At 25.8% G+C, this 15,889-nt stretch overlaps 1 protein-coding gene across 1 annotated transcript in view; it reads right to left on the bottom strand.

Annotated features, from left to right (window-relative positions):
• The window catches only part of LOC113387635 (teneurin-a-like), a 186,849-nt gene that overhangs the window by 130,889 nt on the left and 40,071 nt on the right, over positions 1-15,889 (bottom strand).

The raw sequence follows: 15,889 nt of genomic DNA, 5'->3' as shown, positions 1-15,889 counted from the left end.
TGAAAACACAACATTAAAAAAAAATTATAAGATCATTTTTGTAGTCAAAATTTATTATACCAGCAAAAAATGTGGGATAAAAACAATTGCTAAAAAGGCGAAAGAGCTTTTACGTATTATAGTATATAAGTTTTGTACTATAAATAAAATTAATGAAATAAATTTTGCTGCAGTTAGTAAAAAATATTCTATCAATATATACATTGAGTCCTCAAAGTAACGTTACATTTTTTTATGTGCCAATTAAGAAAAAATGTGAATACACAACATAAAAAAAATATAATATCATTTTTGTAGTCAAAATTTATTATACCAGCAAAAAATTTGGGATAAAAACAATTGCTAAAAAGGCGAAAGAGCTTTTACGTATCATGTACAAAATTATAGCATATAAGTTTTGTACTATAAACAAAATTAATGAAATAAATTTTGTTGCAGTTTAATCACAAAATTATGAGTTAGTAAAAAATATTCTATCAATATATACATTGAGCCTTCAAAGTAACGTTACATTTACTTATGTACCAATTTATTTAATTAACTTATAATATTTAATTCACCCAATATTTCTAAACTTAAAATAAGTAAAAATACGAGACAATACAAAAAATAATTTAATAGAAACACGTATCATGTTGAAGCATGTCCAAAAAATACAACAGCTTGCTTTTCTGCTGTCAAAATATGCTCGTAATGATATATTACATCGGTTTTTTACCCAAAAAACATATAAAGCGTAGCAAAAAGTAAGTAAGTAAAATTTTCGATACCTCATTATCATCGATCAAAGTTATAGAAAAAAACAGGCACTAAAACCAAACTGGCACATCGGCATAAAAATAATATATTGAAATAAGTCTAAAAATAAGAAAAGCTTTTCATTGATGGTTTCTATAGAATCAAGTAAACAGTAAAGTAAAAAGAAACTAGTGACGAAGAAAAAAACCTTAAGGCAAATTGCTGGAACTTTCCGTACAGTAATTAAATATTCGTGAAATAAAAATAACCAATCATCAATGAAAACACATGAATGAGTAATAACAATTGTTTTAAAATAATTCGTATTAATACTGTTAATTTCCTCTACTTATTTTATCGATCTAATATAAAAATCATTCAAATCGGTTGATTCGTGCTCCTGATATCGTGGACGAAAGATTGTATTCGAACATACACACATACCACATATATCAACTTTTTTCAAAGGTGAGCTAAAATGTACATAAACTTCTGAAACGTAAAAATATGCAAAAGTTTCATGTTCGATTTTTTGCGATATCAATTATTTGCCACACGGCAAGTTAACAAGTCGGAATAATGTTTTCCAATATTTGTAGAAGGCCAAGAAATATACTATCTTATTAAATTAAAATCGAAACTTTTTTTAATTTAACCATATTATACATAGCAAAATTATATTTAAAATAGCAGAAAATTGTGAGAAACCAAACAAATAATTATTGTATTCTGATTTCACAATAATTTATCCCTAGAATTTATTAGCTTCATTACAGTTGGTATAGATGTCGTAAAAAAACAATGATAAAATTCAAATTCTTTATATATAATATTTTAATAATAACAACAATGAAATTGGCAAAGAATGCAAATAAATGCAAAAAATTAACAGAAATATTGAATATATTTTATCTTAAATAAATACGAAACTAAAACGACTATCATAAAAAATATGTGCAAGTCGTAATATTCGAGTTATCGTGCAAAAGAAAACTGTTAAAATTATAAGATTATATCAGACGCATATAATATTTATAATATTGATATATTATACATGCCTCTGTGTAACATTCAAATTTATAAAATCAATAATAAAAAAAATTTAAAATAACAGATCGCCGGTATATTCCACAGAATTCTAGTAACTTTTTAGATAAAAAAGTTTTGATGTTTCTTAAAATCCTTACAGTTCGGCTAAAGTTATAAACTAAGGAAAATTTTAGTATTTTCAAAATCAATATATAATACTATTTTATAAATAGAATAACACTATGTACATGTTTATTCTTGTACACTAAAGATTGTTCTAAAAGAAACTTGAAACATTTATAAAATTAATTTAAAAAATTGTAAAAATAACGTAGCTATCCTTTTTTAATAACTTGATGGATACCTTTATAAAAAAACTTTTTTAAATAAAAGTCGCAAAGAACCCACAAAAATTAGTCCAAATCAAATTACTTATCGAATGTTACTGGTGCACAATATAATTGTTTACCAATGATTTAAAATCAAAATTTAAATGTTAGAGAATAATTGTACATATTATAAAATATTTTTAAGAGAAAATACAGGACCAAAATTATTGACAGTGCCAAAAGTTTATTGGATGTTATATAATAAAATTTTAGAAAATCAGAAGCTCACGTGGAAGTTAAAAAGAAGAATACAAGGTTATCAAATAAATTAAGTGCTAAGTATTTATGAATATTAAATATCATCTCAAAAAATATTAGAAAGATATTACAAGTATTTGAGTTTTACTTTACTTTTGTTTGAAAATAATTTTTATTATTTTTATTTATCTTATAAAATATTGCCCTCATAATACTCATGGTGTGTCAGTGGGCAAATTACTATCTACTATTAATGATTGTATTAATCTATTTTCTATTTAAGAAATGGTAATCTAAGTAATAACCCAACGATATTTGTAACAGTTATAACTGTTATTGAGATTTAAAAAAAATCTTGAAATCAAATTTTATTTTCAGTGCATAAAATAATAGTAAAATGTCATACCAAAAATTATCAGAAAGAAATCAGAAACATAATTCAGATAGAATATTTACAGCTGTGGTTATAAAATATATGTGTTTCATTTTACTTTTTTAATAAATTATCAGATTTTAATTTGAAAACATATGAATTTAATTCATAATTTTATTATTTATTAATAGGCGTTTCAATAACAATTTAAAATCTACAACTAATACAACAGTATATTTATTGTATTTTAGCTCATTTTTTAAATTATCCGATGTTACTTGTTTCGATAATAGTTGTGAAAATAGAAATTGAATAATGTTGAAATCTAATTTTATCAATAGAATAATAATATAATAGTAAAATATAATATTATAATCATTATAATAGTGTTTACAAATATCGAACGTCTTACCAAAAAATATCAGAAAAGTATCAAAAGCTTAATTCAAATAAGTTATTTAAGACTGATATTAAAATCTTCGTTTTGTTTTGTTTTACTTATTATTGAATTTTAAATTGTTTATCTTGTGTTATGTTGTTATTGCATGGATCACGTGCCAATTGAAATTCTTTGCTCTATTTATTTTATTGTATTTTATTCCATATTTTCCAATGCTAATTGATGTTAAAAAATTAAATTAAAAAATTTTAAAATCTAATTTTATAAATGAACGAATAATATAATAGTGTTAATAAAAACTGAAAAATAAATTTTAACATTAATTCCATAAACCATTTGTTTTATTTTTTTATTTTTTCTCTTGTATTATATTGTTATCTTGTGGACGGCGTTTTGATAGAAATATCCCCTATATGTTTTATTGTATTTGTCTTATTGATTTATTTAATTTAAATTACTCAATGTTACTTGATGTTTTGTTAACTGTTATAAAAATTGAAATTAAAAAAAAAAAGTTAAAATCAAATTATAATTGAATTAAAAAACGTTATAATAAACTATCAATAAATCAATATATATATATATATATATATATATATTTAAATCTTGCAAATTACGTTTCAAGACCCTTTGAACATTTTGGTATACCTTAGAAAATCATGTTTATGTGCGGATACAATTTTTCGACGACGATTTCGAGAGCACGATTTAAATGACAAAATATTCTATTACTGATGGGAAAACTAGCTGATTAGTTTTTGGCAAAGGCAGGTCTAACCATTTAGAATATACTGCAACCACGGTTAAGCTTTATAATTATGGCGCTTTAATGGCCATTTACTATCTCCGTATACAATCATCTATCTCTCTATTATATTTAAATCCAAACTGCCTAATATTTCTTACCTTTGTTAAGTGTTGAAAAAAATTGAATTAAAACAATGGTAAAATTAATTTCACATAATATAATAAGAATGAAAATTTTAATATTATGGGTAACCACGGTTAGATGTCGGACTGTGTCTACAATGTGTACAAGCGCGTATCGATCGAAACACCGCTAAGCTTATTTGAGCGGGGTGGCACCGAGCGCGCGCAACATGTACGTAAAAATTTGCAACATAAAAATCGAAAAAATTATGCAACCTTCTCTGCTAAAATATTATCCAAATTATAAAAACCTAATTGAAAAGACAAAAGTCAGTTTCAGAAAAATACGTATAATATTTGTGCGCAAATGGCACTTGAATCCGATCATTTTTAACTCTATAAATCCGAATGTAAAAAGTAGAAGCAGATTAAAACAGAACACTGTACGCATCTGTATAGCGCGCGGTCTATTTTTCGTATTTTTAATTAATTTTTATAATTAAACCACTTCTCATAAGCCTGTAATATTTTAAGGTGTTTAGTTTGACTACCAACCTTATTATTGTGCGAAGTGCCATCACAATCTCAAGAAAGAAGACAAACCTGAGGTTCTCCTTGTTAGCGAAAATAAAGATTAACTTTGAGGCGCCTGACTCCCCACGCAGATAGATATATTAAAAATAATATTATGTATTACAATTATTAAAATTAAATCAAAAGTTAAAAAAAAATAAAGACAACACCTTAATGCTTAGGTTTCCAGAGCTAATTCACGCCCCCTCGCTTTCCAAAATACTATTTTCAAAAATAAACCAAAGAATTTAATATAATATAAAAAATAATATTTTTATGCATATTTTTGCATAATATTGAATATTAATTTAATATCAGTTTAATAATATCAGTTGAGTATTTGTGAAATAAAAGTGTTAAAAAATTAGAGGAGAGAGTGCATTTTTTTTTATTAGAGCGGGAGGCGCTGTGCGAAGAAGGTTAGAAACCACTGTCTTAATAGATAAAATCTTCAACACTTTTGGACTACGCAGAACTAACTTATGAACTAATTAACGGAAATATATTTATTTGGCTTTTTAGAGTCCATTTGTACCTTATATAAAAAATATAATAATTAGTAATGAATTTCTAAGCGTATTGAAATTAATATAATTTTTTTTTTAAGTTGGGTATAGTAGTATTTAATGATATTTCAATTATTTCTCTTATTTATTAAGTGCATGTCCGGTATTTTCAGAACATTATAAATTAAAATCAAATAATCTTTTTTATAACAAAATCAAACTTCAATTTCGATCTAATACTGAGTCTACTTTGAGTGCAGAATTTATATAAATATGCTATTATTACTTAGCGAAATTGATATAAAGATAAAGTTTAAAGTTTCTAATTTATCAAGAAGCTGAATATAGATAGATATATTAATAATATATAGATATATTATTATAATTATTAGATAAATTAAATTTGAAATCTATCTCGGCAACGTAGTAAACTAACTATCGCTATAAAAATTCTGTAAAACGAATGAAGAACTTAAAAGTACAGTGAAAGAAATGCACTATTTCCATAAATATATTTGCATCTCATATAAAAATTGATAGTATAGAAATGGATTTCAGCGTTTCGACATTTTTATTATGAAAAATATTAAAAATTGGTGCAGCAGTATCTAATAGTATTGCAATTATTTCTCTTATTTACAAGGTACATGGTACATGTCTGGTACTTTGAAATCAATATAATCAAAACCAAAATCAAATACTTTATAAGTGTATAATTTATAATACCATAAGTACCAGCATGCACAATTGAAATTTAACAGATTGGCATCGGATATGCGGGTTTTAAAATGATCTCAAATCAAATTTGAGAGTGAAATATAAAAGTGAATAAATTCAATATAAAACTATTAAGTACTAGTATATATTAATAGTTTATTGTAAATACGGTGTCCATGCATAGAGTTTTTAACATGATTCACTATTATTAATTTAAATTCTAATTCCTAAAGGTCAAAAAATGAATATTTTGAAACCATCATGTCGTACTTCAAAGTTTCACAAAACTGTCTCAATATTTAATAAAATCAACTCTATTTATATTTTTGAAATAATTAGATAAGTTCTATCAGAATATTAACACTATCAGAAAAAAATATTAACGTTATTAGGATGGAATATTATTTTCGGGAAAAAAATATTTCATAAATAATAAATCAACGAACTCAATCCAAATGTAATGAATAATTTCTAAAAAAATGCGTTTTTTAATTTCATGAAATATTTAAATACATTGTAAAAATGGCCAAATCAAAAAAATTTGAATAATTTAAAATTAAATATGAATACTATATTAATATTATTATTAGAATAGAATATGAATAAAAAAACAAATTATTAAATGGTTTAATTATTCGTATTTTTGCTTGTTATAAACAGAAATGCGTTTTTATATTATATAAAACATTTCAATTTTATAGGCATTTCCAAATTGGCTAGGCCAGATATAATTTAGATGTGCATAGAAAATAATATAAAATTAAATATTAACACCATATTAATACCAATATTAGGATAGAACATTGTATTCTGGGAAAAAATCGTGTTTCATAAAATATAAGTCAATACACACAATCTTAATCAAATAGATATTTTCAAAAAACTGTTTTTCATGATTCGTGCATATGCATGTAAAAACAACAAATACATGCTTATATTATTATATAAAATACTTTAATTTTATATGTATTGTAAAAATTAGCCAAACAAAAAATATTTTTTATGTACGTAGTAAATAATTCTTATGATAGAATATTATATTCGAAAAAAAGATCGCTTTGCAGAACATAAAACAATAAACACGATCAAAATGTAATAGATACTTGCAAAAAATAGTTTTGATGAATCGTATTATAAGTAATTTTTCAAAAAATGTGCATTTTTATAATATACAAAATAATTTAATGTCATATGCCTTGCATAAATAGCTAAATCAAAAATATTTCAAATGTACACATAGTAAGTATAAATGTAAACAAATAATAAACGTTCACCAGTATACACTCCAATTAAACTCATCAACATAGTAAAATAAGTATTATTGAGAAAATTGCGGTAAGAAAATTTACAGATACACAAAAAGTCCGCTTTACCATAAATATACTTTTATAAATATATGGCATAGAAGAAAAGGTTTTTTCTGAACCCTACTTGAAAAATTAAAAATATAATCAAGAAAATATTTCAACATTAGCAAGAAACATGAGAAATATATATACAGCTTGTTACATATCTAAAAATCAATGATTATTTAGCGAATAAATATAATATAAATGTCATAAGTTAGCATAAAAAAACTAAAATCAAACTGATTTTTTTTAGATGTGGTATAATGATTTTAAATCTACTATACCAATCTACTTAAATCTAAATAGGTACAAGTCAAAAAAAGTACGTCCACATGACAGTAAGGAAAAATACCATATTAGCATTGCAAAATATCATTGGTTCAGTAAAATTACTATTGGGTATTAATTAAAAGTCTTATCATTAGTTATTACAAAATTTAACGCATTGAAAAATACACATATTTAATTTACTCCTAGAATACTCTGTATACATTGCGATAAGTAAAAAAATAATTATTATTAAATGACAAAAAATATGTTCACATAGATTAAATAAAAAAATCTGTTTATATTTAGAGCAATATTTGGTATAATTCGAGAATATTTAGAGTACATGGGTAGAGTTTAAGTTCAGTAGAGTATATATGAGAGCCTAATTAGAGTATATATAGAGTAATTTAGCATCAAAACTGCAAAATAGAATCGATAAAATCTCGAATATGTTTATATTTAGAGTAATATCCAGTGTAATTAGAATATATGGGTAAAGTAGGGAGTAGGGAGTAAAAAAACGAGAGTATAGGATTTTATAATTGAAGCATATTTGGAGTAATCAAGTATTAACGCTGCAATATAGTATCGATAAATTCACGAATATGTTTACATTTGTTTAGAGTATGAGTAGAGTATGAGTGGAGTATATGATTAAAATTGCAATATGGGATCGATAAAATCACAAATACTTTTATATTTAAAGTAATATTTAGTATAATTAGAGTAGAAAATAGCATATAAAAGCAGAGTAGAGTAGGAGAAAAAATAATATATGAGTAGGGAGTAGAGTTTATAAGACTATAACTAGAGTATATTTAGATCGATTTAGCATTAAGTATGCAATATAATATCGACAAATTCACGAATACGTCTAGATTTATAGTAATATTTGGTAGAGAATAGAGTCAAGTAAAGTTTATGCGAGTATATTTAGCGTATATTTAGAGAAATTTAGCATAAAAATACCAATATAGTATCGATAAATTCACAAATATGTTTATATTCAGTTCAAATTTGACGATGGAATTCTGACATGTCGTCCTGCAGGCAATCATAACAAATGGCGTATAAAATAATAGTGATTCTCATAGGGGATCTTTATTGCATAGGGAGTGCATTTAGATTAAAATCGTTGAGCCAGACTACATCAAAACTTTGGATAAATGAGGGGGTACGAACATCCACTACAACAGCATTCTCACATTTGCGCACATAACCAACTGTACGCCGAATTTAAAACAAACTCAGGACAAAATAAACGGTGGTGAAATATATATCAGCAAAATTTATAATTTATTTAGGGAAATATACATCAGCAAAATTTATAAATTATACTAGCCGACCCGACAGACCTCGTCCTGTCAAAAAAAATTGTAATGTGGCGGTGTTTTGTTCCTACTTTTTTTCTATTCTTTGCAAAAAATTATCCTGAACAGAACCGTCACCCTGGTAATAATTCGGTGTAAATTAAAAATAATTAAATAAAACACTATAAGCATTTAAAAGTAAGTAATTTTAATCATGTAAATCATAATTCAAAAATCAGTTCAATTTTCATTGTAGTGCTTTGTGATAAACGATGTTTTTTGTTTGATTACCTGGCGCATAGACAAACAAATCTGATGGTTTACCAATAAGGGAACAGACAACATACAATTTTCCATGTGAGAAACATGGGTTTTCCAAATTAATACCACAAACACTTAATGATACCATAAACGCACTGGAAACTGTAGTCGTTTAATCTCAAATGGCACATCAGTCGGAAACATTGGGATGCACGGTGCGAGAACATCTTCTGCTTTATATTATCCTTTCAATATAGTAGCTTCCATCACGTTATATGGTAGTTTTTTTTATCGCTAACCTTCGAATTTGCAACCGTTGCAAAGGCGCGGTTGGTCGATATTTTGCAACATTATAATTGCCGATCCAACCTTTAATTGAAGATTGTGAGGTGACAATCCTAGCAAATCCAGCGAGTTTAAAAACTCCGGTGGATCGTCTTGGTTAGTTGCCGAATCAACTGATTCGCCTGTAATTTGTTCTTGAATTTTGAAATTTAATTCATTTACATCAATATTTTTGGCTGCCAATATAGCTCGTTAATTAATAGAAAGATATTTCTATGTTTATATAAATATATTAAAAATTAGATTATCAAAAACTACACAAAATGTCCTGACAAAGATCATTGTTTTTTCTACAAATTTCGTTGCCTACTCGATTAAAAAGGAAAAGGGCTGTTTTTAGGGTTTTCCCGGCAATTATTCGATTTTTTCTCGCCGTAAGAACCATCTTTGGACATGAACGAACATTTTAAAAGAAGAATTGGTCAAATTGGTCCAGGTGTTTTTGAGTTATGCGCTTACCAACACATTTTGCGATCCATTTTTATATATAAGATTAGTGAAACAAGCATAAGATGGGATAAAAATGTATTTTGATAAAAAAAAATCAGTGGGTCAACTGAAATAAAATCTCAATAATTTTTTTATAAAAGTAAATAAAATCATTAATATGAAATTTGCATCTTGAATAAACCCAATTCCAAAGAATATCGGTAAAAGACTTTTTCTCCTGAAATGTTTTATGTGTTTTCATAAAATTTTATGTGTTTTATTTGAAAACTATAGACCCTAGTTATATTGAAATATCAAATTCTTATTACCACTGTTTGGCATATTAAAAAGGTAATTTAAAAAAAAAACTTGGGAAAAGAAATTAGGTTACAGGGGTCTCTGCAATAAGGTAATTCTGGGTTGAAAACAATCAGTTCATTCCATATCATTATAAAATTTAAAGAAAACTATTGATTAAATAAATTGTCAAAAAGAGAATGCATTGTTTGAAAACATTAGATGAAAATATTAAAAAAACTCGAAAACATTCATATTAGGAGAGTTTGTTGGACACATTACATTTGTAATTTTGAAAGACAATTAGATTTTAGGTGGGATTGGCAACAAAAAATTTACGTAAGATAATTCTCACTAAATCATTCTTATTTGTATACAAGAAATTCGACTGAAATGATATATTCATCAAGATTAAACCATGTGGCGCTACCGTTATGCTATAAACCAGTGTGTTTCATTTACCATTATTTTGCAAAAGTTTAATATTGAGTAATTCATTTTTCTAATGAATTGATTAAATAACAGATGCAATGACAGGCTTGTATTGGCTTTAGACTCTTTCGATGCATTAGGTGGAAATGCTTGCAAGCAGCCTTCAGTGAGTTCCAGAATTTTGAGTTGCACGATATACTTGGACTTCAATATGTTCCAGGAGACTTTGGAGGCTACCAAACGGTTCTTAAGAAAGATCTTCATTCTAAATCTTCGTTGGCTTTGCTTGCCTATAGCAGTAGCGATTCAGAGAGAAGTCAAGCAGTGAAACAAGTGGTTTCAATTCCATAATATTTTTTTCTGAATCAATATCGATGAAGCTCAAATTTAATGAAGCGAAATTAAAACCTGTGATGTGCAAATCGCGTAATGTTTTGGATCTAAATGGAAGTGTGAGAGAAGAGGATCTGACTTACAGACATGTAAGTTGTGATACAAAATACTGTGACTCATTCTAAATTGATTGAAAGTTTTTGACATTCGTGATAAAATATTTATATACCACAAAATAACATTAATAAAGCACAATAAAAAAAGGTTTCAGATAAAGTTTATTATAAAATAGTACAAGTTGTAAGACTAAATTAATTATATAGCATATCGTGATGATATTCTTTATATTCATTCTATTTTGTGATTATTATGTGTGTATTTACTATTTTATTTAAGTGGTGTTTAGAAAAATTCACTATTACAAAAACGATTTGTTCATATCTATTGTATCCATTTATTTTGAGTTTTTTTTGAAAATCTCAGAATAACAGCAATATTAAAAGCAATTAAAATATAAAGAATAATAGCATTCATTCCTTAAAGAATATAAAATGTATTATCATCATTGAATAAAATAAATTTAATGGTTCCTTGTACATACGATATGATATTGAGGATATATTCCAGTTGTAAAATTGGCAGTAATTTGAAAATTATATTATATATATATATATATATATATATATATATATATATATGTATATATATTTAGTTATAATTAGAGTTTTCATGAACCATATTATAATTATAGATTTCATATGTCATATAAACATTCAAATAAATCTTAGACCCAATAGCAAACCCAATAATTTGAATTAGTGATAAGCAATTTTAAAGCAATTACATACAAAAAATAGATACAAGAACAAAAAGAACTTTCAATTTTCCAATTTTTCGTATTACTTACATTTTAGATCTTACGTACAAAATAAATCATTAAATTAGATTGCTCTGCAAAAAATTAAATGTTGATGAGCTATTAAATAAAATGACAGAATTTATATTGACAGATAAATACTACTTGAATACTATATAGTATTAATTTTATATAAAAATAGTTTATATTTAAAAAATGAATCTCATACTCGAAGATTAAAAAAATGGTAATGCGATCTAAAATAAAATCTTAAAATAAAGGAGATATGTCATTGAAGATAAACTCTTTAAAGGCATGAACACAGGCACATTGTCTTAAAAAATAATATAACTTTTGAATATCTGGCAATAAATATATAAATGCAAGAAAAAATATATAAAAAAATGATGATATATAATTAACATTGGTACTTGTTTTCGGCATATTTTTTTTTAATTAACAATCAAAAATATGCTTAAGTTGTCCTTCCTACAACGTAAACAACCAGTAAAAATAATAATAAAAATAAATTTTGTGTCACTGCAAATCGTTGATTATAATTATTTAATTCAGAGTAAACCATTTCACTCAAATGAATAATAAAGTATCATATGTACTATGATATTGCTAAAATATGGTATGACATTGATATTTTTCTTATGGTTTTACAAAATATGTTTAAAAACTAGTAGTGCATGGCATTGTGCTTAAAGGCAAATTGCCTGAACTTCCCGTACCGTAATTGAATATTCGCGAAATAAAAATAAGCAATCAACAAAAATTCATCAATGTGTAATAAACTGTTTTAAGTATTTTCAAATAATTATTATAAATGCTGTAAACTTTGTCGTCGTATTTATACAATTTGACTCTGTGTGTAAAAATCAATCTATGTATTTAAGTCAAATAGAGCAAATTTAAAAAAAGTGGTATTTCATAAACTAAATATAAAATAAATGTGAATATATTTGAATAACGACCTTTATCCACAAGAATGAGAACAAGTACCGTCGACGCAAGAAAGATGCTCTTTGAATCACTCTAATCGGACTCCGTTCTCTCAGAAACTAACGTTAAATATTTATGCCAAACAAAAAAAGCAAACAAATTTTGCAAAAATTTTGGCGACACTAGTCTGATAGAATAAAAAATTAAAATGTCATACAACAATAAACTGCATCCAAATATCCAGTCCAACAATGCAATTAATCAATAACCAAGCTCCAGCCAGAAGGCGCAAAAAATGACCAAAAAGACCTCAGTAACATAATTTGAGTACTTCACCCAAATGGAGAAGGACTCTAAATGACATATTATTTATCACTCATAGAAATTGTGTTTCAGATTGTAAGCAATGATTAAAAAATGTTTACTTCAAACATGAAAATATATTAGAACAAAAAAATGCAAAAAATGTAACCAATTTGTCACTCAATCAATACGAACTGACACATATACATCAATTTTTTCAAGGTATGACAAAATGTTCAGAATCCGTTTGAACGTAAAGGTATGCAAAAATTTTCATTTTTGTTTTTTTTAGATTACTATAACTTACCCTGAGGGAAGTTAACAATGCTTTTAGTTATATTGATGTTTTAAGTAAAATCTAAGAATATATCAAAATATAAAAACATCTAAGAGATCCCGCAGGTTACATTTCTGCACGCAAGAACGACCGTTTCTCGTTCGTTAGAGCTTTTACGCTGACAGCTTTTATCTACTTTCTCTTCATTCTGGAGAGACTTGAGAGCGAAATCCTCCGAGTAAAGTGAAATCTTTCATATAGCTTCTAAAGGTTGCTATGTTGTACTAAAATAACTGGCCTATGACATGCGACAGCAAAAACAAGAATTCCAAAGAGAAAAATCAGATTTGTAGAGCAAATGAAATTTGGTATACAAGAGCTTTATGGTATGCATTGTACTTAAAACAGTTTTTGGGAATGTATCAACTTCTAACAGAAATAGTTTAGAATATTTATACTAATTATTCAAGTCTCTGGGTTGTCAAAAACATCTAATATAGAAAATCTTTTAACCATACAAAAATCCTGTGTTTTATTTTAAAATACAAAATACATTTCAAAATCGATATATATAAAAATTATCATATAAAAAGCAATTGCATATTAAAGTTTAGACAATTTTAGTTTACTTTTGCTTGATTTATATGCAAGTGCAATTCGAAATAAATAAAGTAAACCTAATATTGATCATCTTTTTAATATCAAAAGACAAAATTTTAAATAAAACATCTTTATTGCGACAGAATAGTTACATAATAATTGTTGAAATTGTATATTATAATTTGAGGTATGCACATGTGATAAATTTCAAGCAAAATGTTCTATTTAAGATATATACTATACGAAGGATAAAACCAGAGCAGCAAAAAGAAAAATGCAAATCATAAATTTTGTCAAAAAATAATTTCAATAGGTATAATATAAACTAAATCAAATAAACGGGCGCAACTAATTAAGAAACATGATATAAATCTTCCAATATTGATCATAATTTAATATTATAAGAACAAAATACAATGTCAACGATAACGATTGTTAATGATAATCGCATATTCGTTTCAAGAAAATTCTCAAGTAAAATGTTTATTTCAGACATATCACATTCACCACAAGAAAGAAAAACTGTCTTTCTGTATTGATGAACAAAAGTCTACATAAAAACTTGCTTCAACTTTAAATGCGTAGGTACATCTGGACCGCAAACTAAGGTAAAATAATACATACCAAACAAAAGGCAAACAAAATGCATAAATTTAGGAAAATCTGCTGGGTAATAGAAACAAAAACTAAAATGTCTTACAACAATAAATTAGTAATAATACACTTATGGATATATGACATACAACTTGGGTATATTCTAGCAAGTCTTACGTGAAAATAATCCATAAAACTCTATGATCAATTGTTTACGCACTGAAAACGTAATCCGCAGCAAAAGCTAATCATACCATATGAAATTAGACAATATCCAAATCCATCAATGCAATTAATCAATAACGAAATTCTAGGCAGAAGGCTAAATCAAGAACCAAAAAACATACATACCTAATTTGAGTGAGTATTGTTTCATTTTTACTAACACAAATTATTCTATACAAGGGTATCTCCTTATTTAAGGAGAGCTCTAAATGATATATTGATCACATAAACTAATAAAAATTGTATTCTAATTGCCTAAAATAAATAAATACTAATAGTAAAAAATGTTTTCTTCAAAATTAACTATACATAGAAAAATAGGAGAACAAAAAATTGCAAGTTATACATTTTGCCAAAAAATGATTTCAATTTCAACCATAATCTAATAAACGATTGCAGCAAAACTCAATGACAACAAGAAACATTTGTTTCGATTCCATTATAGCTTGTAATATAGCACAACGATTATTATTGCATATTTTAACTCCAACTTTTAATATATTCGCTGAATATAGATAGCAATAGCGTCAAAACATATGGATTTCAAAATATTTTTTTACAAGAACTAATAAAATAATAATAAATAAAAATAATATTGTTTTTCTTATTAAGACAAACAATTGCGATGTGAAAGTGATGAGAAAATTTACAAAGTCTTAGTTAAAATGAAAATTAAGATTTACATAAATTGCATGTAAAATATAATTTAGATCATAATCCACACACCTTAAAGCTTACTAAAAATAGATTTATATTAAATATGTGTGTAAGAAAGGGCTAAATGACCTCCCTGGTTGAAAGTCATAAATAAATTTAAAACAAATAAGAATCATGTGACAAAAATGGTAGGCGGATTCTTCAAACATATATAATTTACATGTTCAATTTATTTGTAATAAGCAGAATTAATAAAAAAATTTATATCAGAGTAACACACACACACACACACACACACACATATATATATATATATATATATATATATATATATATATATATCCAAACATAATATACCACCTTAGCCAAATATGGGGTGTTACTCGCGCGTATATTGAATAATCGCTGTAAGGGTGCGGTACAGAATTTTCTTTACTACCCTCTCTCGACGACAAATCGATCGGATGTTATTTTTACAGATATGTATTTGTGCATTTAATAAAATGAAATTGTACAGTTATGGTACGTACTACGTACATATATATGATAGGGCGGGGGCACAAAGGTCCAATTTGATTCTGAAAAATTATATTTTGTAAAATTTAAACCA

This window comes from Ctenocephalides felis, unplaced genomic scaffold, assembly GCF_003426905.1.
Source record: "Ctenocephalides felis isolate EL2017-DRISC unplaced genomic scaffold, ASM342690v1 CF-g0.4_SCAFFOLD_03572, whole genome shotgun sequence".
Classification (NCBI taxonomy): domain Eukaryota; kingdom Metazoa; phylum Arthropoda; class Insecta; order Siphonaptera; family Pulicidae; genus Ctenocephalides; species Ctenocephalides felis.
This window is presented reverse-complemented; position numbering and strand designations above follow the sequence as displayed.